Below are 20,665 nucleotides of genomic sequence, written 5' to 3' on the forward strand. Positions count from 1 at the left end.
AGACCGGGGTTATGTTCGAAGCCTCTCTGGAGTAAGTGAACGAGGGACAATCCCTCCGCAAGGAGATACTCCTGAAAATTATTAAACGATCTGCGAGATTTTGAAACAAAACCCCGGATCTTTCCGAAATGGCCAAAACGTTGATTTCCTTAAATACATACAAACGAAACCATTCCAAAATATAATTTTTTTAAATAGAAAAATCAAGCTTTTTAAAGTAAGAACATCGGCGTACGCCGGCGCGCCCCCCACGCCGCCGCCGCCGATAAAGTGATCGGCGTAAACCTCTACCTCACACATACTTAGACAAGGCAAGCTGCATCAACGTTCACATCTAAATTAAGACGTATTTGATCAACAAATTTATTTAGTTAATTTGCTTAAATTTATATGCCCCTTCATATAATAACCACACATGCCACTGAGTTCTTTGTATTGGGCCCGGATTAGTTTTCCCATGCAACATTTTCTTAGTTATTCCAGTAAAACAGTAGAAACACTAGATGAAAATAGCTTAAACTGCAGCCGCATAAATTTTTACATTGATAACCAAGCAGCAATTAGGGCCATACTCTCTCATATCACAATATCTAAAGTGTGTTAGAGTGTAAACAATCCCCGGAAAGATCCGGGATAAGGTGGAATATACATCTATATTTGGTTCCTGGGCATGTGGGAATATATGGAAATGGAAAAGCGGATGAGCAAGCTAAACAGGGCGCATCACTCGAAGCTTGTTACGTAGACGTTGCAATCAGTTTGGGCGAGATTAAAAGGAGGCGAGAGCTATAAAAGATCGACCAAACAGTAAAAGTGTGGAACCAAGCGCTGGGCTGCAAAGTGTCGCAGATCACGTGCAGGTCTTACAACCTTGGATAAAAAAAGCTACTCGTATCAATGAAAAGAGGAGACTGAAGCCTCATGAGGGGTATTCTGACTGGACACTCCCTTCTGGCGTCACATGTTTTAAAATTAGGCCTTGTCAGTGATAGCAGATGTAGGAAGTGCGGGTTAGAGGAGGAAAAGATCGAGCACATCAAGATTTGAAATTATGTACATACTTATGTAAGTAGACCTTAATTTACTCAATTGTATATACCCCCTCATATAATAACCACGTATGTGACTGAATTCTTTGATTTGGAACCGTACTAGTTTTCGCAACAACATTTTCTCAGGTATCCCAAATATATATAAATAACCTCATGGATTATGAAAATAATTGTGAATTTGGATTATCTATGCATATGAGAAACCTTTAAATAAAATAGCTTAAAAATAAGATAAAGGTTTAAATTTGATAACGCGTATTTGTTTAAAAAGATAGCTACACGCGTAGTCAAGCGTCAAGATCTAAAACTACTAAGCAACAGAAGAAATATAGCTGAGTGTTATACGTAAGTAAATAGACTAGAAACATAAATAATATACTTACTACATTAAATCTTAAGAGAGATAAGCACAGGGGCCGTGTTACACGATGCGTTATCGAAAGCCCCTTTTTTATATCACAAAATCTCTAGATTTAAAATGTGCTATGTAGTTTAACTGTCTCATATTTACAGCAGCGGATCGCGAGCTTGGCTGTGGGGGGGATAATCCGCGCCTGTATTTATCGCTTTGCCTTTTTTTATAGAAAAAAGGGAATCGGAGCTATCAAATGTATTTGAGTGAGAGTTATAATACTGGCACAAGCACCGGAAGGGTTCGCTTAGTTCGAAATTCGTTCTACATCATTTTAAACAAGTAAGGAAGGCTAAGTTCGGCTGTAACCGAACATTACATACCCTGCTGAGAGCTTTGGAGTCAAAATATGGGAAAATCACCATTTAGGAAAATGAACCTAGGGTAACCCTGGAATGTGCTTGTATGACATGGGTATCAAATGGAAGGTATTAAAGAGTATTTTAAAATGGAGCGGGGCATATTTCTATAGGTGGACGTCTTTTCGAGATATCCCCATAAAGGTGGACCGGGGGGACTCTAGAATGTGTTTGTCCGATATGGGTATCAAATTAAAGGTATTAATGAGGGGTTTAAAAGGGACTGACCCTTAGTTGTATATGTGAAGGCGTTTGCGAGATATCGAATTCCTGCCATGGTTCCAAGGGCTTTTGATTTCGCCCTGCAGAACTTTTTCATTTTCTTCTACCTAATATGGCAGGTGTCGCACCCATTTTACAAAGTTTTTTCTAAAGTTGTGTTTTGCGTCAATAAACCAATCCAATTACCATGTTTCATCCCTTTTTTCTTATTTGGTATAGAATTATGGATTTTTTTTCATTTTTCGAAATTTTCGATATTGAAAAGTGGGCGTGGTCATAGTCGGATTTCGCCCAGTTTTAATACCAAGATAAAGTGAATTCAGATAAGTACGTGAACTAAGTTTAGTAAAGATATATCGATTTTTGCTCAAGTTATCGTGTTAACGGCCGAGCGGAAGGACAGACGGTAGACTGTGTATAAAAATTGGGCGTGGCCGATTTCACCCATTTTCACAGAAAACGGTTATCGCCATAGAAGCTATGCCCTTACCAAATTTCACAAGGATTGGTAAATTTTTGTTCGACTTATGGCATTAAAATTATTCTAGACAAATTAAGTGAAAAAGGCCGGAGCCACGCCCATTTTGAAATTTTCTTTTATTTTTGTATTTTGATGCACCATAACATTACTGGAGATGAATGTGGACATAATTTACTTATATACTGTAAAGATGTTACATTTTTGTTAAAATTTGACTTTAAAAAATAGTTTTTTTAGGAGTGGGTGTCATCCGATTTTGTTAATTCTTATTCAGAACACTTATAGTAATAGGAGTAACTTTCCTGCCAAATTTCATCATGATATCTTCAACGACTGCAAATTACAGCTTGCAAAACTTTTAAATTACCTTATTTTAAAAGTGGCCGTTGCCACGCCCATTGTACAAAATTTTGCTAATTTTCTATTCTGCATCATAAGCTCAACCCACCTACCAAGCTTAATCGCTTTATCCGTCTTTGGTAATGAATTATCGCACTTTTTCGGTTTTTCGAAATTTTCGATATCGAAAAAGTGGGCGTGGTTATAGTCCGATTTCGTTCATTTTAAATAGCGATCTGAGATGAGTGCCCAGGAATTTATATACCAAATTTCATCAAGATACCTCAAAATTTACTCAAGTTATCGTGTTTACGGACAGCTGGACAGACGAACATGGCTAAATGAATTTCTTTTTTCACCCAGATCATTTTGATATATAGAAGTCTATATCTATCTCGATTAGTTTATGCCGTTACAGGGTACCGTTATGCGAACAAAGTTAATATACTCTGTGAGTTGTGCTCAGCTGAGTATAAAAAGGAGATTTGTAGCTCGAGGGAACATTGATGTTCACTTCGTTTAATAGAAATGGGCTTGAAATCGGTCCATTTAGCAGGTTTGTCCTAAATATTACACCAAGCATTTCCCTACGGCTAGCAAAAGTTGTAAGATTGATAAGCTTTTATCGATTATAGGGATTATAGGAGGTGGAAAATTATATAAAGAGTCCCATTGAAAATTTCTTAAGGCAAATAGTAAAATCTGTTTTTGTATTGATTCAAGCCTGTCTGCATGGACTTGACAGCGCGGATTCCAGATTATTGAGGCATATTCTTTCTTACTTACTTAATTGGCGCTGAACCGCTTAAACTCTTTTGGGCGGCCAACAAGTCGCGCCAGTCTTTGTTGGGCTAACTGGACAGGGCACAGACGCCACATATTAACGTGATCCATCTAACGGAATACGGCCGGACCGTTAAGGCCCGCCACCACAGTCGAGGATACCGCAAAATAATCTAAGTGAATTTGCAAATGAAGTAAACAAATACGTTTTCTTTTATATTATATTATTTAAGCAGTCAATGAATGGAGTGAAGTATTCTATTAAATTGATTTGTAAGGTGCCCCTTAAATACAAATTTATTGTAAACGAACCCCGGACACGGCGAGTATACCCCAGCAATTATTGAAGAAGCAACGGGGCCACGGAAAAGCTTCGTTATACAATTGGTCACACCAAAGTTTTTTAAATTGTCCTTCCAGCGAATTGGGGTGTCCTCTTCCTATGCTTCCGATAAGAATATCTTCTTGGTCGGAGCATCATCTTTCATTCGCATAACAGGGTAGCCGCTGTGTTTTACATCGCTGAACTATGTTGATGTGTGCATAAAGCTCGTGTAGCTCATCTTTTAATCTTCTTCGGCACTCGCCCTCGCCAACGCGCATAGGACCGTAATTGTTCGAAGAACTTTTTTCTCTAGAACTCTCAGCGCCGACTCATCAGAATTTGCAAGTGTACATGCTTCTGCACCATGTATTAGGACGGGTACGATAAGTGATTTGTGGAGCATGATTTTCGTTTGTCGAGAAAAAATTTTACTTTTCAATTGCCTACTTAGTCCAAAGCAGCAGTTATGGGCAAAAGTGATTATTCGATGGATTTCAAGGCCGACAAATAAACTAAGCCTTTTACTATTAAAACAAGTAAGGACGGGACAGTCTTCGCCTGTGCCGAAGACTTCATACCTTTCATGAATAGGGTTGAACAATAGTCTTATCCCGTTCGTAATCTCCAAATAATCGGATGAATAAGATAGGAAATATATAGTTAACAGATGTACATACCTAAACGATTTTTAAGATAAATATAAAATAAACAAGTAAGGAAGGCTAAGTTCGGGTGTAACCGAACATTACATACTCAGTTGAGAGCTATGGAGACAAAATAAGGAAAATCACCATGTAGGAAAATGAACCTAGGGTAACCCTGGAATGTGGTTGTATGACATGTGTATCAAATGGAAGGTATTAAAGAGTATTTTAAGAGAGAGTAGGCCATAGTTCTATGGATGGACGCCATTTAGGGATATCGCCATAAAGGTGGACCAGGGCTGACTCTAGAATTTTTTTGTACGATATAGGTATCAAATGAAAGGTGTTACTGAGCATTTTAAGAGGGAGTGGGCCTTAGGTCTATCGGTGGACGCCTTTTCGAGATATCGCCATTAAGGTGGACCAGGGGTGACTCTAGAATGTGTTTGTACGATATGGGTATCAAATGAAAGGTGGTAATGAGTATTTTAAAAGGGAATGGGCTTTAGTTCTATAGGTGAACGCCTTTTCGAGAAATCGCCATAAAGGTGGACCAGGGGTGACTCTAGAATATGTTAGTACGATATGGGTATCAAATGAAAGCTGTTAATGAGTATTTTGAAAAGGAGTGATCCTTAGTTCCATAGGTGGACGCCGTTTCGAGATATCGCCATAAAGGTGGACCAGGGGTGTCTCTAGAATGTGTTTGTACGATATGGGAATCAAATGAAAGGTGTTACTGAGCATTTTAAGAGGGAGTGAGCATTAGGTCTATAGGTGGACGCCTTTTCGAAATGTCGCCATTAGGGTGGGCCATGGGTGACTCTAGAATGTGTTTGTACGATATGGGTATCAAATGAAAGGTGGTAATGAGTATTTTAAAAGGGAATGGGCTTTAGTTCTATAGGTGAACGCCTTTTCGAGAAATCGCCATAAAGGTGGACCAGGGGTGACTCTAGAATATGTTAGTACGATATGGGTATCAAATGAAAGCTGTTAATGATTATTTTGAAAAGGAGTGATCCTTAGTTCCATAGGTGGACGCCGTTTCGAGATATCGCCATAAAGGTGGACCAGGGGTGTCTCTAGAATGTGTTTTTACGATATGGGAATCAAACGAAAAATGTTACTGAGCATTTTAAGAGGGAGTGGGCATTAGGTCTATAGGTGGACGCCTTTTCGAAATTTCGCCATTAGGGTGGGCCAGGGGTGACTCTAGAATGTGTTTGTATGATATGGGTATCAAATGAAAGATGGTAATGAGTATTTTAAAAGGGAGTTATCCTTAATTCTATAGGTGGACGCCTTTTCGAGATATCGCCATAAAGGTGGACCAAGGGTGACTCTAGAATGTTTGTACGATATGGGTATCAAACGAAAGGTGTTACTGAGCATTTTAAGAGGGAGTGGGCATGAGGTCTTTAGGTGGACGCCTTTTCGAGATATCGTCATTAGGGTGGGCCAGGGGTGACTCTAGAATGTGTTTGTACGATATGGGTATCAAACGAAAGGTGTTACTGAGCATTTTAAGAGGGAGTGGGCATTAGGTATATAGGTGGACGCCTTTTCGAGATATCGCCATTAGGGTGGGCCAGGGGTGACTCTAGAATGTTTGTACGATATGGGTATCAAACGAAAGGTGTTACTGAGCATTTTAAGAGGGAGTGGGCATTAGGTCTATAGGTGGACGCCTTTTCCAGATATCGCCATTAGGGTGGGCCAGGGGTGACTCTAGAATAAGTTTGTACGATATGGGTATCAAATGAAAGGTGGTAATGAGTATTTTAAAATGGAGTAATCCTTAGTTCTATACACTCAGAGAAAAACACCGTTCTAAAATCCAGCACCACCGGACTCATTTCAAGCTTTTCATGTTCTTACTTTTTTGTTCTTGAAAAACGAACGACCTGTTCTCAAAACAACAACCTTGTTCTTGAGCTGACAACCATTTTCTTGAAAACAGAACGGCTGGTCTTAAAATATGAACAAATGTTCTAGTAATGAGAACAATGTTCTTAAATTAAGAACAATGTTCTTAAATTAAGTTCAAGAAAAAAGAAACGGTATAATTCGTGTGCACTAAAATGTTAAATACAACATTTGGCACAATTTATTGAGCAGTTGTAGTGGCTCAGCGGTTACGATGTTGCGGTTGTAATCGTCTGGCTCGAGTTCGACCACCGCCAAACTCTGAAGTTTTTTAAAACAATTTTTTTTATTCTATTTTTTAACTCTTATTTTTCGTTCAGTTCCACTCATATATGTACAGCTTATTCTCAAACTTGTTATGAAATGTTTTAAGTATATATTCAGATTGCATCAATAAATTGAACAATTTCTCAATAAGAGAAAGACATAAAAAAATGCATATTATACGTTTTTTCATCTTTTGGTCTTTAATAATAGCTTTTTTGTTATTAATATTTTTTATTAATTACAAAAAAATTATTATTAATAAAAATAAATAAACGAGTACTAATTGAAAAAATCACCTTCCCTCTCCATCCCCCCACCCCCTCCAACAAAGATCAAGAACAAACCGTTCTTGAATTGAGACCGAAAAATTTTAAATCGACCACAAATCGTTCTCGAAGCGTGAGAACGAAAATTCTTAAATCAAGCCCAAGTATTGCTTGAAATGAGCACTGAAGGTTCACACATCAATACCAAAGTGGTCATAAAATATGAACGGTGTGCTTGGAAAAACTGTTCTTAAAACAAGCCCATCGGTCACGAGTTAAGAAAAAACGTACTTAGCAGACCTTTGTTAACGGATGTTCTTAATTTTGAACTTGTTTCGTTCTTTTTAGAACGATTTTTTCTCTGAGTGTAGGTGGACGCCTTTTCGAGATATCGCCATAAAGGTGGACCAAGGGTGACTCTCGCCCAGCGGGTAAGGGGGTCAGAATATACCCGCGGTAGGTATGCCTGTCGTAAGAGGCGACTAAAATACCAGATTCAAGGGGTGTGTAGCGCAACCCTTCAGGTTGCCAGCGCAATATATAGCTTCTCCAAACCCAATTGTCAACCTCACCTATCCGCGGCGAATCCTGTTTCACTAACAGACGAGGCTCTGGCGACCCCAAGCTCCTCATGGAACTTGGGGTGGTGAGGGAGGGGATGGCCTGAAGGTTTAATGTGGCCACATAAATCGTTCCCGAGATGGTCGGGCTAGTACCTTAATGGTGCTGTGGTACCGGAGCGTACCGGATCTGTATCCGGCAAAGGACCATCACATCGATAACACTCCCCAAAGCCTTCGGGGAGCAACCTTATCGCTACAACAACAACAACAACAACAAGGGTGACTCTAGAATGTTTGTACGATATGGGTATCAAACGAAAGGTGTTACTGAGCATTTTAAGAGGGAGTGGGCATTAGCTCTATAGGTGGACGCCTTTTCGAGATATCGCCATTGGGGTGGGCCAGGGTGACTCTAGAATGTGTTTGTACGATATGGGTATCAAATGAAAGGTGGTATTGAGTATTTTAAAAGGGAGTAATCCTTAGTTCTATAGGTGGAGGCCTTTTCGAGATATCGCTATAAAGGTGGACCAAGGGTGACTCTAGAATGTTTGTACGATATGGGTATCAAACGAAAGGTGTTACTGAGCATTTTAAGAGGGAGTGGGCATTAGGTCTATAGGTGGACGCCTTTTCGAGATATCGCCATTAGGGTGGGCCAGGGTGACTCTAGAATGTGTTTGTACGATATGGGTATCAAATGAAAGGTGGTATTGAGTATTTTAAAAGGGAGTAATCCTTAGTTCTATAGGTGGAGGCCTTTTCGAGATATCGCTATAAAGGTGGACCAAGGGTGACTCTAGAATGTTTGTACGATATGGGTATCAAACGAAAGGTGTTACTGAGCATTTTAAGAAGGAGTGGGCATTAGGTCTATAGGTGGACGCCTTTTCGAGATATCGCCATTGGGGTGGGCCAGGGTGACTCTAGAATGTGTTTGTACGATATGGGTATCAAATGAAAGGTGGTATTGAGTATTTTAAAAGGGAGTAATCCTTAGTTCTATAGGTGGAGGCCTTTTCGAGATATCGCTATAAAGGTGGACCAAGGGTGACTCTAGAATGTTTGTACGATATGGGTATCAAACGAAAGGTGTTACTGAGCATTTTAAGAGGGAGTGGGCATTAGCTCTATAGGTGGACGCCTTTTCGAGATATCGCCATTGGGGTGGGCCAGGGTGACTCTAGAATGTGTTTGTACGATATGGGTATCAAATGAAAGGTGGTATTGAGTATTTTAAAAGGGAGTAATCCTTAGTTCTATAGGTGGAGGCCTTTTCGAGATATCGCTATAAAGGTGGACCAAGGGTGACTCTAGAATGTTTGTACGATATGGGTATCAAACGAAAGGTGTTACTGAGCATTTTAAGAAGGAGTGGGCATTAGGTCTATAGGTGGACGCCTTTTCGAGATATCGCCATTAGGGTGGGCTAGGGGTGACTCTAGAATGTTTGTACGATATGGGTATCAAACGAAAGGTGTTACTGAGCATTTTAAGAGGGAGTGGACATTAGGTCTATAGGTGGACGCCTTTTCGAGATATCGCCATTAGGGTGGGCCAGGGGTGACTCTAGAATGTTTGTACGATATGGGTATCAAACGAAAGGTGTTACTGAGCATTTTAAGAGGGAGTGGGCATTAGGTCTATAGGTGGACGCCTTTTCGAGATATCGCCATTAGGGTGGGCCAGGGGTGACTCTAGAATGTGTTTGTACAATATGGATATCAAATTAAAGGTATTAATGAGGGTTTTAAAAGCGAGTGGCCCTTAGATGTATATGTGAAGGCGTTCTCGCAATATCGACCAAAATGTGGACCAGGTGATCCAGAAAATCATCTGTTGGGTACTGCTAATTTATTTATATATGCAATACCACTAACAGTTTTCCTGCCAAGATTCCAAGGGCTGTTGATTTCGCCTTGTAGAACTTTTTCATTTTCTTCTACTAAATATGGTAGGTGTCACACCCATTTAACAAAGTTTTTTCCAAAGTTATATTTTGCGTCAATAAACCAATCCAGTTACCATGTTTCATCCCTTTTTTCGTATTTGGTATAGAATTATGGTATTTTTTCATTTTTCGTAATTTTCGATATCGATAAAGTGGGCGTGGTTATGGTCGGATTTCGGCCATTTTTTTATACCAAGATAAAGTGAGTTCAGATAAGTACGTGGGCTAAGTTTAGTAAAGATATATCGGTTTTTGCTCAAGTTATTGTGTTAAGGGCCGAGCGGAAGGAAGGTGGGCGTGGCTTCCACCGATTTCGCCCATTTTCACAGAGAACAGTTACCGTCATAGAATCTATGCCCCTACCAAATTTTTTTTTTTTTTTTTTTAATGGACGTTGTGGCAGCGCGCTGCCCTCAAGTGGCCCAATGAAACCAGGCTAATCCTGTTCACGCGATCGATTTATATATATATATAATAACTTTTTTTTTTTTTTTTTTATTTTGCCGAGTCTTTGATGGGCAGCGGTTTTTCAAGCGTCACGATCTGAGACTGCTCAGCTACAGAAGAAATTTCATCAGCCAAGCGTAATACTTAAAGAGAACAGAAGCAAACGTATTATACATTAATTTAGAGAGGTGAGAACAATCTTTTTTATAGAAAAAAGGGAGTCCGAGCTATCAAATGTGTTTGAGTGAGAGTTATAATCTTGGCATAAACGCCGAAAAGGTTCATTTTGTTCGAAATTCGTTCTACATTGTTTCAGCAGAAGAGGTTTGAAGTGTCTCGATGTCCGAGAGGGAACGCAAAAGTTCACTTCATTCAGAAGGAATGGGCTCGAAATTGATCCATTTAAAAGTTTTGTCATAAATATCACACCAAGCATTTCCCTTCGACTAGCAAGAGTTGGAAGATTGATAAGCTTTAATCGATTAGTATAAGGTGGAAGATTAGTTAAAGAGTCCCATTGGAAATTTCTTAAGGCAAATAGTAAAAATTGTTTTTGTATTGATTCGAGACTGTCTGCATGGACTTGATAACGCGGATTCCAAATTATCGAGCCGTATTCTAATATTGGCCTAACTAATGTTGTAAAAAGTGCTTTAGTTATGTAAGGGTCGTTAAATTCTTTTGACCACCGTTTAACAAATGCAAAAACACCTTTGCCTTTATTCACTGTAGCATTAATATGAAGATTGAAACTAAGTTTGGAATCCATCATGACTCCCAAGTCAATAAAATTATTTACAGTTTCTAGACTATAGTTGTTAATTGTATATGAAGCTGGTGGCGAAACTCTCCGAGAAAAACACATGAATTTACATTTTTTGAGATTGAGCGGCATATAATTTACATTGCACCAGGTAACCAAGTGATTTAAATCCATTTGAAGCAAGGAATGTTCCTCAACCGAGGCACATGATTTGAAAAGTTTTACATCGTCTGCGTACATCAAGATTTTTGAGTATTTAATTGTACCAGATATATCGTTTATGAACAACAAGAACAGAATCGGACCAAGATGGCTGCCCTGAGGAACACCAGAAGAAACATTGATGACCCCAGAAAGTGTATTTTTAAAGATTACTTTTTGCGTACGATAACCAAGATACGAAGAAATCCAACATATAAGACGGGGTTGAAAACCGAGTTGACTGAGCTTATGAATAAATAATGGGTGTGATACTTTGTCGAAAGCTTTACTGAAATCGGTGTAAATTACATCAGTGTGAAGGCCTTTTCTTTGAGAAGGATTGGTAAATTTTTTTTCGACTTATGGCATTAAAAGTATTCTAGACAAACTAAATGAAAATGGGCAGAGCCACGCCCATTTTGAAATTTCCGTTTATTTTTGTATTTTGTTGCATCATATCATTACTGGAGTTGAATTTTGACTTAATTTACTTATATACAGTAAAGATATTAAATTTTTTGTTAAAATTTGAATTTAAAAAAATTTTTTTTTAAAAAGTGGCCGTGTTCTTCATCCAATTTTGCTAATTTTTATTTAGCACATATATAGTAATAGTATTAACGTTCCTGCCAAATTTCATCATGATATCTTCAACGACTGCCAAATTACAGCTTGCAAAACTTTTAAATTACCTTCTTGTAAAAGTGGGCGGTGCCACGCCCATTGTCCAAAATCTTACTAATTTTCTATTCTGCGTAATAACGTCAACCCATCTACCAAGTTTCATCGCTTTAACCGCCTTTCGCAATGAATTATCGCATTTTTTCGGTTTTTCGAAATTTTCGATATCGTAAAAGTGGGCGTGGTTATAGTCCGATATCGTTCATTTTTAATAGCAATCTGAGATGAGTGCCCAGGAATCTACATACCAAATTTCATCAAGATACCTCAAAATTTACTCAAGTTATCGTGTTAACGGGCAGACGGACGGACGGACGGACATGGCTCAATCAAATTTTTTTTCGATACTGATGATTTTGATACATGGAAGTCTATATCTATTTCGATTCCTTTATACCTGTACAACCAATCGTTATCCAATCAAAGTTAATATACTCTGTGAGCTCTGCTCAACTGAGTATAAAAATGGCAAAAACCCCCTTATCTGAACGATCGGTTGTATGGGATATATATTATATATAGCTCCGATCGAAATGATTTTTACAGGAAATCTTCTATGATATATTAGAATAAATATCATCAAGTTTAAAAACGTTATTGGAAATTAAGGGAGAAATTGCTAAAAATCTTTCTATCTGAACGATCGGTTGTATGGGATATATATTATATATAGCTCTGATCGAAATGATTTTTTCATGAAATCTTCTATGATATATTAAAATAAATATCACCAAGTTTAACGTATTTGGGAACCAGCATCAACATTAGCAACAACAGCACTGAAATCCAGCGAAGAATCAATCTTGCCAATAAATGCTACTTTGGACTAGGTAGGCAATTGAAAAGTAAAGTCCTCTCTCGGCGAACGAAAATCATACTCTACAAGTCACTTATCGTACCCGTCCTGCTATATGGGGCAGAAGCATGGACCATGACAACAGCAGATGAAGCGGCTTTGGGAGTGTTCGAGAGAAAAGTTCTTCGAAAGATTTATGGACCTCTACGCGTTGGCGATGGCGAGTACCGAAGAAGATTTAATGATGAGCTGTACGAGCTATACGCAGACATCAACATAGTCCAGCGAATTAAAACGCAGCGGCTGCGCTGGCTAGGCCATGTTATGCGAATGAAAGATGATGCTCCGGCCAGGAAAGTGTTTCTATCGGAACCCGCCTATGGAAGCAGAGGTAGAGGGCGGCCCCCACTCCGTTGGAAGGACCAGGTGGAAAACGATTTAAACTCCCTTGGTGTGACCAATTGGCGCCGGTTGGCGGAGCGAAGGAGCGACTGGCGCGCCTTGTTGGACGGCCATAACCGTTTAGACGGTTAAGCGCCAATTAAGTAAGTAAGTAAGTAAGTAAGTAAGTTTAACGTTTTTATATTGGAAATTAAGGGAGAAATTGCTAAAAATCTTTCTATCTGAACGATCGGTTGTATGGGATATATATTATATATAGCTCTGATCGAAATGATTTTTTCATGAAATCTTCTATGATATATTAGAATAAATGTCACCAAGTTTAACGTTTTTATATTGGAAATTGAGGGAGAAATTGCCAAAAGTCTTTCTATCTGAACGATCGGTTGTATGGGATATATACTATATATAGCTCCGATCAAAGTGATTTTTTCAGGATATCTTCTATGATATATTAGAATATATATTACCGAGTTTCACGTTTATACTTTCTAAATTGCGGCAGGAATGACCAAAATCGTCTTAACTGAACGATCGGTTGTATGGGAGATATATGTTATAGTGGTCCGATCCTACCGAATCCGACAAATGTCTAATATAATACAAAAATACATCCTTGTGCCAAATTTCATTGAGATATCTCAAAATTTGAGGGACTAGTTTGCGTTCAAACAGACAGACGGACGGACAGACTGACGGACAGACGGACATGGCTATATCAACTCAGTTCGTCGACCTGATCAATTCGGTATACTTAATGGTGAGTCTATCTTCTATATTTCTCAACGTTATAAACATCGGACAAAAGTTAATATACCATTTCATGTTCATGAAAGGTATAAAAACCTATGGTGTGGTTTCCAAGACGCAAGTGCGCCGATTCTGTGTTTGGTGAAACAGCTACTTTGTTTTGTCCTCATTCACCATCAAACCCCTCTTTTCCGATTTTTTCCAGTTTGGAGTAAGCGGTACTTACGGCGCGACTTTTCAAGCCGATGATGTCAATGTCTTCAGCGTAGGTCGGTAATTGCATGCCCTTATAGATTATTTTTCCAGAGCGGTTAAGTTCCTCAGCTTGTATAATTTTCTCTAGCATCAAATTAAAGAAATCGCACCATAGGGTATTACCCTGTCTGAAATTTCGTTTAGTAGCCATCGACTAGAAGGGCCTTCCCAATTCTGACTGAGCTGATGTTCTTGCTCGGCGCCATTTTGCACAGTCATATAAGTTTTGTGAGAAAACCAAATGCAGACATAGCGACTTATAGGCAGCTTCCTTTCGTGCTGTCGAAGACGGTTTTAAAACCAACGAAGAGGCGCTGCGTGCCAATTAATTTTTCGCGGGTAGATTCGACCGGTTTGAAGACGTTCTGATAAGGTCCAATTAGCCGATTAACGGCGGGCTTCAATCTTTTGCACAACACGCTTGACATTACCTTGCATGCGATACTAAGTTGGCTGATTCCGCGATAGTTGGCGCAGTTTGGAGGATCCCCCTTCTTGTGGACTGGGCAAAGAACACTTAGATTCCAGTCGTCGAACATGCACTCGGCCGACCATATTTTGCAAGCAGTTGATGCATGCGTTTTACCAACTCCCCGCCTCCAATGTCCGCCGCCTTGTTATTTTTTAATCTGATTATTGCTATTCAGACTTCGTCATAATCGGGTGGGGGCATTAATTCCATCATCATCGATTGCGGGATCGGGTTCTTAATCTTTCCTGGATTTTTCTTCATTTGGGAGCACAGAGAAGTCTTCCCTTCATAATCTAAGACATCGACTACTTGGTCGCCGTTTCCGTTCTTACAGGTGTTTACGCCGGGCCTAAAACCTTCTGTCTGTCCTGTAAAGGCGTCTCGCTTTCCTTTTCAACTCGCGGTAGTGTTCACTCACTCCTCTTGTTGCATTCGCTTTTAGGGAACGTCCGTTATTTTGGTTGCAATGCGGCATTCATCACCGTATCATTTGTTTTTCCGGGGTCTTTGGTAAACAACTTTTTTCACTGCTACCTATTGTGTTGTGTTGATTTGTACTCTCAGAGAGCGGATGTGAGAGACGAGTTGCGAAATCACCCTTTCCACGTCTAATTTTCTTCGTGTTTTTTATTCCTTGCTTTTAGCTACACAGAAACGGACGCCTCGAATTCGAGCTATGTCCTCGTATCGTTCGTACATCTAAAACACTGAAAGCATTCCCTCCGTCTATCATAACGTGGTCGATCTGGTAACATATATTTTGATCAGGGGCCAGTCATGTAGCTTGACATATGTATACATCTTTATGCTTAAGCTTGGTGCTGCCTATGACCATGTTTCAGACACCGGCGAAGTCGATCAGCCTCAGTCCATTAAAGGAGGTTTCGCTGTGGAGGCTGAACTTTCCGACCGTGGGTTCAAAAACACCTTCTTTGGCCACCCTGGCATTACCAAGCACGACTTTTATATCTTATAGCAAAGTAATCACTTCCTTCAAACAAAAATCGATTGAAATGAAATTTTAATTTTTGGACAAATATTTACTAAAATATTTGCCTATACTAGTTCTTGAGTGGCCTTTCTAGGCATTCACATCCTATCCTGAAACTCCTATTCGCATTGGCTGGAATAATCTAGGCTACATACTTATGTATATGACATTCTTAACAGCCATAGAAAACAATTATTTTCACGCGAACTTAATCTGTGCGGAAGAACTAATACCTTTCATGAATGGAGCTAAGCAATAATATGAAATTCATAAAATCTTAGCCATCGGTTGTGTGGGACATATGAATATTATATATACAACCACTGTTTTTAAACAATTTATGCCTTATATTACCCATCCTGTAAAATTTCAAGCTTCTACCTAATACAATCAGGAAGACATGACGAAACCCCCTTTTATCGGAAAAATCGGTATGATGTAGTGGTCCGATCCGGTCGGTTACCACAAATGATTAATCGGACACCCAAATATACCGCTTACTGAATTTCATCAAGATTTCTCAAAAATTGAGGGACTAGTTAACGTTCAAATATACGCACATGGCTGAATCAGCACAGCTCGTCATTCTGATCATTTCGTCATACTTATTGGTGGGTCTATCTCTTCTGTTTTAAGGACTTACAATTTACGAGCTGCGTGAAAATAAAAATAAATAAATACTTGGAGCGATTTGCCTCCGAGAAGATTTTTTGCTCTTTTTTTAAATTTCTCTACAAATTAGCGGGACGGGACGTACCACGTTTTATTCCGACTCCGAGCGGCATACCCAAAGCAGATGCGTTTTCACTGAGAAGCTTTTCATGGCAGAAATATACTCGGATTTTTTGTTTAGCGACCACCGATTAAAAAAAGTTGTTTCTAATTGCAAAATTTTTTTTCTAAATTTTTAATGTTACTTTGTCCGGGAATTAAACCCAAGACCATCGGTGTAGGTTGAGCGCGCTACCACCACACCACGGCGGCCACCGAAATTTGTGCCAAACTTAATACATATACAATTTAATTTTCATGAAAGTTATTGTGACGAATATTAGTATCACTAAGTGATACTCACATCACTAATCTGATACTAAGTAAATAAAGGCACAACAACAATAAAGTAAGCTCCCACTCTTGCTACATAAACACATTAATCATCATTTACCCACATACATACAAGGCAACGAAGAGATAACTCACACACAGATGTAGTCATCAGCCGAAGTAGTACTCACGCATACACACGCATATGGATATGCAAGAGACTATAAACTACAAATATACATGTACATATATGGCTGGTAAACAAGCAGGAGTTCGCGAAGTTACTAGACCTTAGGAGATATGGGTGGAAGAGATAACAGAGAGTATAAAAGCAGCAAAAGCTGAGTAGTCAGTAATCAATTTTGATTTAAGCACGCTATTGATTTGAAGTATAAGTGTTATTGTGAATTACTTTCAAAGTAGTCTAATAAAGACCATTTTGCATTATTGAGTGTTGGAGTTATTTATTCGACAGTATAACGATCCGAACGTTAGAAGAAGGGTTGGGATAACCAGAATTTCCCTTAATTCGTTACAATATAATAAAATTACCTAAGCAGATACGCCGATGCCCAGAAACACGTTAGTGTCCCATGGGTTATTTGCATATATATTTGAATTTATTGAATGTTTTTGATATTAATTGTATTTGGTTGTTACGATAATTATCATATATAATATTTCTAATTGCTGTTTTTATGTACGGGTCCCTTTTCGCTCTTATTTGGAATCCAAATCTATAAATAAAATTTTAGTCGTAAAGATGAAGATTCGGGCTGTTAGCGAGCTTTGGGCAATTTTGGTCGTAGTGCTTTTGTTTAGCTATATTTTATTAAAATAATTTGTTAAATATAAACGATTGTAAGCACACAAAGAAATCTATTTGTACTATGGCACTATTGTGAATATTTGCACTGCATTACCGGCAGTTGCTACCGTACGCCAGATGGCAGCGCAAGTGTAAGTTTTAATTGATTGATAGAACAGCTGATTTCTGTTGATATTTGATAAAATAGTTTTATATTGGTTACGCAAAATGCGCACGGGTCCGGCTCGTTTTATACTTATAGCGTTTTCTTTTCTGGAAAAAATGTTACCTTCATGTTACACTCTTAAATTCGAACTATCGAACTAGATCACCCAGAGCTCTACAAAATGTTTGGATTTCTAGGTAAGGGCCCCGTTTTTCTTATTAAATAAGAAATGTTTTGTGAAAGGAACACACAAACTTACAAGAGATCTGAGAAGAAACAGCTGAGCGACATTACTTTCAGAAAAGAAAACGCCTTTAGTCATACCATCTTTACCCTTAATCATTTATGCATTCTATGTACATTAGGTTGTGCCAAAAATTTACGATATTTTTTCTTCGCTTTCACCCGAAAATATAATAGAATATGTCCAAACAAACATTTTTTCAATTCAATAATGAGAGAACTAGGGTTTTTAACATTATTTTGTCCTGTAAAGTATGAAGAAATTTTTTGACCTGGTAACTGATGTCCAAAGATGCTTAGAAACTAAACGAGTTCTCAGACAGGGTGATCACTCATCGTGCGACTTGTTTGGTTTGGTGCTGGAAAAAACTATACTAGCGGCAGAACTTAACCGCTCTGGAACAATATTCTATGGGAATGTGCAACAATGATCTGAACACATAAGCCGTAAGTTCTGCTTACTAAAAACTGGAAAAAGAAGCGGAAAAGATGGGTTTGATGGTGAATGAGAGCAAAACGAACCACCTGCTTCTATCAAGCAAAGACTCAGGACATGTGGGCCTAGGCAATTGAAAAGTAAAGTCCTCTCTCGGCAAAGGAAGAGCATGCTCTATAAGTCACTTATCGTATCCCTCCTGCTAAAGGCATCGAGTTCGCGGAATCCACGGATTCCCTAGATTTTTCCATCCCAAAATACCGGGATTATTATGTTTGTTAAAAAAAAACTTTATATATATCCCTGTTTTTATTTTATTTTTGCAAGTTCCAATTGAAATCACAGGAAGCCCTCCTTTCCTGGTAAAGTACAGCCCTTTCAGACGTTACAAATTTCAATTATCTGATTTCAAAGGAAACAGACATTTTTGTATCCGGTGGATCTCGTGGTTTACATTTGCATTTAAAAGGGGTATATTATGCGCTCAATAAATTCCCCTACTAGTTTGGAGTGTGAAAGATATTTCTCAACTGCCTGTTAAGATCTATATTTTCAGCACCCAGCGGGTCAGGGGGCAGGTATGCCTGTTGCAAGAGGCGACTGCAATACCCAAATGATTCAAGGAATTGTGTAGCAGAACCCTTTCAAGAGGTTAACAGAGCATATTATAGCTTCTCCAACCCAATTGTCAACCTCACCTACCGGTGGCGAAGCCTGTTTCTTTGGCATCAGAGGCTCTGGTGACTCCAAGTTCTTCATTAAACTAGGGGGTGGAAGCGGGATGGGCAAAAGATTCAATGTGGTCATATTAAATCGTTCCAGTGATGGTCGAGCTGATACCTTAATGGTGCTTATTACCTAAACGTATCGGATTTATGTATATACTCGTACGGAAAACGACCACCAACATCGATAACACTCCCCAAAACCTTCGGCGAGTGTCTTTATAGCTGCATAAACAACAACAACATCTGGCCTTTCAGATCAGACTTTAGATGCTCTAGTACGTTTAGTGACATTTTTTAAAATGAAGTATTTTGAATCGGCTCAACTTTCATGTAACACATGTGTGAATGTGTTGAACCCAAATTATTTAGTTTTGCTTAAAACGAAACTGTTTTTTTTTGTTTTGTTTATAAAATTTGTACTGAACTATTTTTAAAACATTGGACTGAAATAAGGGTATTTGTTACGAAAGATTTACGCGTCGGCGAATACCTGAAAATATTTAATGATGAGCTGTTCGCGCTTTATGCTGACACCAACATACTTCAGCGCCTTTAAATACGAAGGCTACGCTGGCTCGGTCGTGTTATTCGAGTGAAAGCTGATGCTCCGGCCAAAAAAGTATTTTTATCGGAACCCGATTATGTAAGCAGACAAAGAAGTCGGCCCCATTCCGCTGGAAGGACCAGGTGGAAAAGGACTTATATTCACTTAGTGTGCCTGATTGGCGCCAGCAAGGCCACCGAGGAAGCGACTGGTGCGCCTCATTTAAACGGTTGAACGCAAATTACGTAAGCAAGTAAGAGGGTATTGTGACCTCACGGGGTACTCCTCTGTTGGGAGCTGTCCATGTATATGCATACACCCATACATGCAATTCATACACATATCTATGTACCTACGCTAACAAAAGTCATTCATAAAACAAATGCCACCATCACGGGTGCCACACCATGTTTTCATTTGGGACCAAAATTCATCGAAAAAAGGACCAAATCTGAGAAAAAAGGACCAAATTTTTGTTTTATTTGATTGTGATACAGGCAATTGACAAAAGTGTCGTAGTCGTTGTTAAATAAAAAAATTTCAAGATGTTTCCATGGTTTCCTGTAAAAAATTTTAATAAACTTAGCGAATAGAAGACTTAATTCAAACTGCACTAACAAAAACGCTACTTTTAGGTATTATATTTTCAAATTTCTAGGATAAGGCTGCCTTCATAACTATACGTTTTGAATGTAGTTTTGCTGACAAAGCTCTTAGTTCTAGCATTATGTTGTTGATTGGAAAGAAATAAAATGTATAACGCAGTTAGGTTTTAGTAAGAAAAGGCCCAAAAATTTGCGTTTGGTGTAGCCGAATTATGAGCAAACTCAGTAAAACATAAATGATGCTTTAACTGCTTATGCTGAATGTTGAAATTTCATACCAAAGCCTAGATTTAGTAAGTGTGATTTTTGAAAAACTCATATTTACTGAATCTAGCCCCAGGCTTCAGATTAAAAATCAAACGTCTTAAAAGTTTCAACTGTGCAATAACTGAACCTGATTACATTTAAGTAGGTACTAAAAATGAGTTAACAGCGTTGTTATTGAAGTTTATGGGGTTCTGTACCTACGAGAATAAAACACAAAACACTTCTTTCGAAATCAAATCTTTTTTACATTTGCTTCAAAATCTGAATATAAAAGTAAATTTGTTCAATCGCGATTCGTTATTAATTTATAAAGTTGCCGCTTTCAGGAAGTATTCCGGCCTTACTTACAGTTAAAATATTTCTTATGCCATGCTACTTAGTTTTCAAGTATTCGGCGTGCCCTAACACCACAAAACTCCTGGGACACCACAATGCTGCTGCAATTTTTACATAGGATTTCTTTGTAACAAATT

The sequence above is a fragment of the Eurosta solidaginis genome, chromosome 4 (genome assembly GCF_040869045.1).
Source record: "Eurosta solidaginis isolate ZX-2024a chromosome 4, ASM4086904v1, whole genome shotgun sequence".
In the NCBI taxonomy this organism is placed as follows: domain Eukaryota; kingdom Metazoa; phylum Arthropoda; class Insecta; order Diptera; family Tephritidae; genus Eurosta; species Eurosta solidaginis.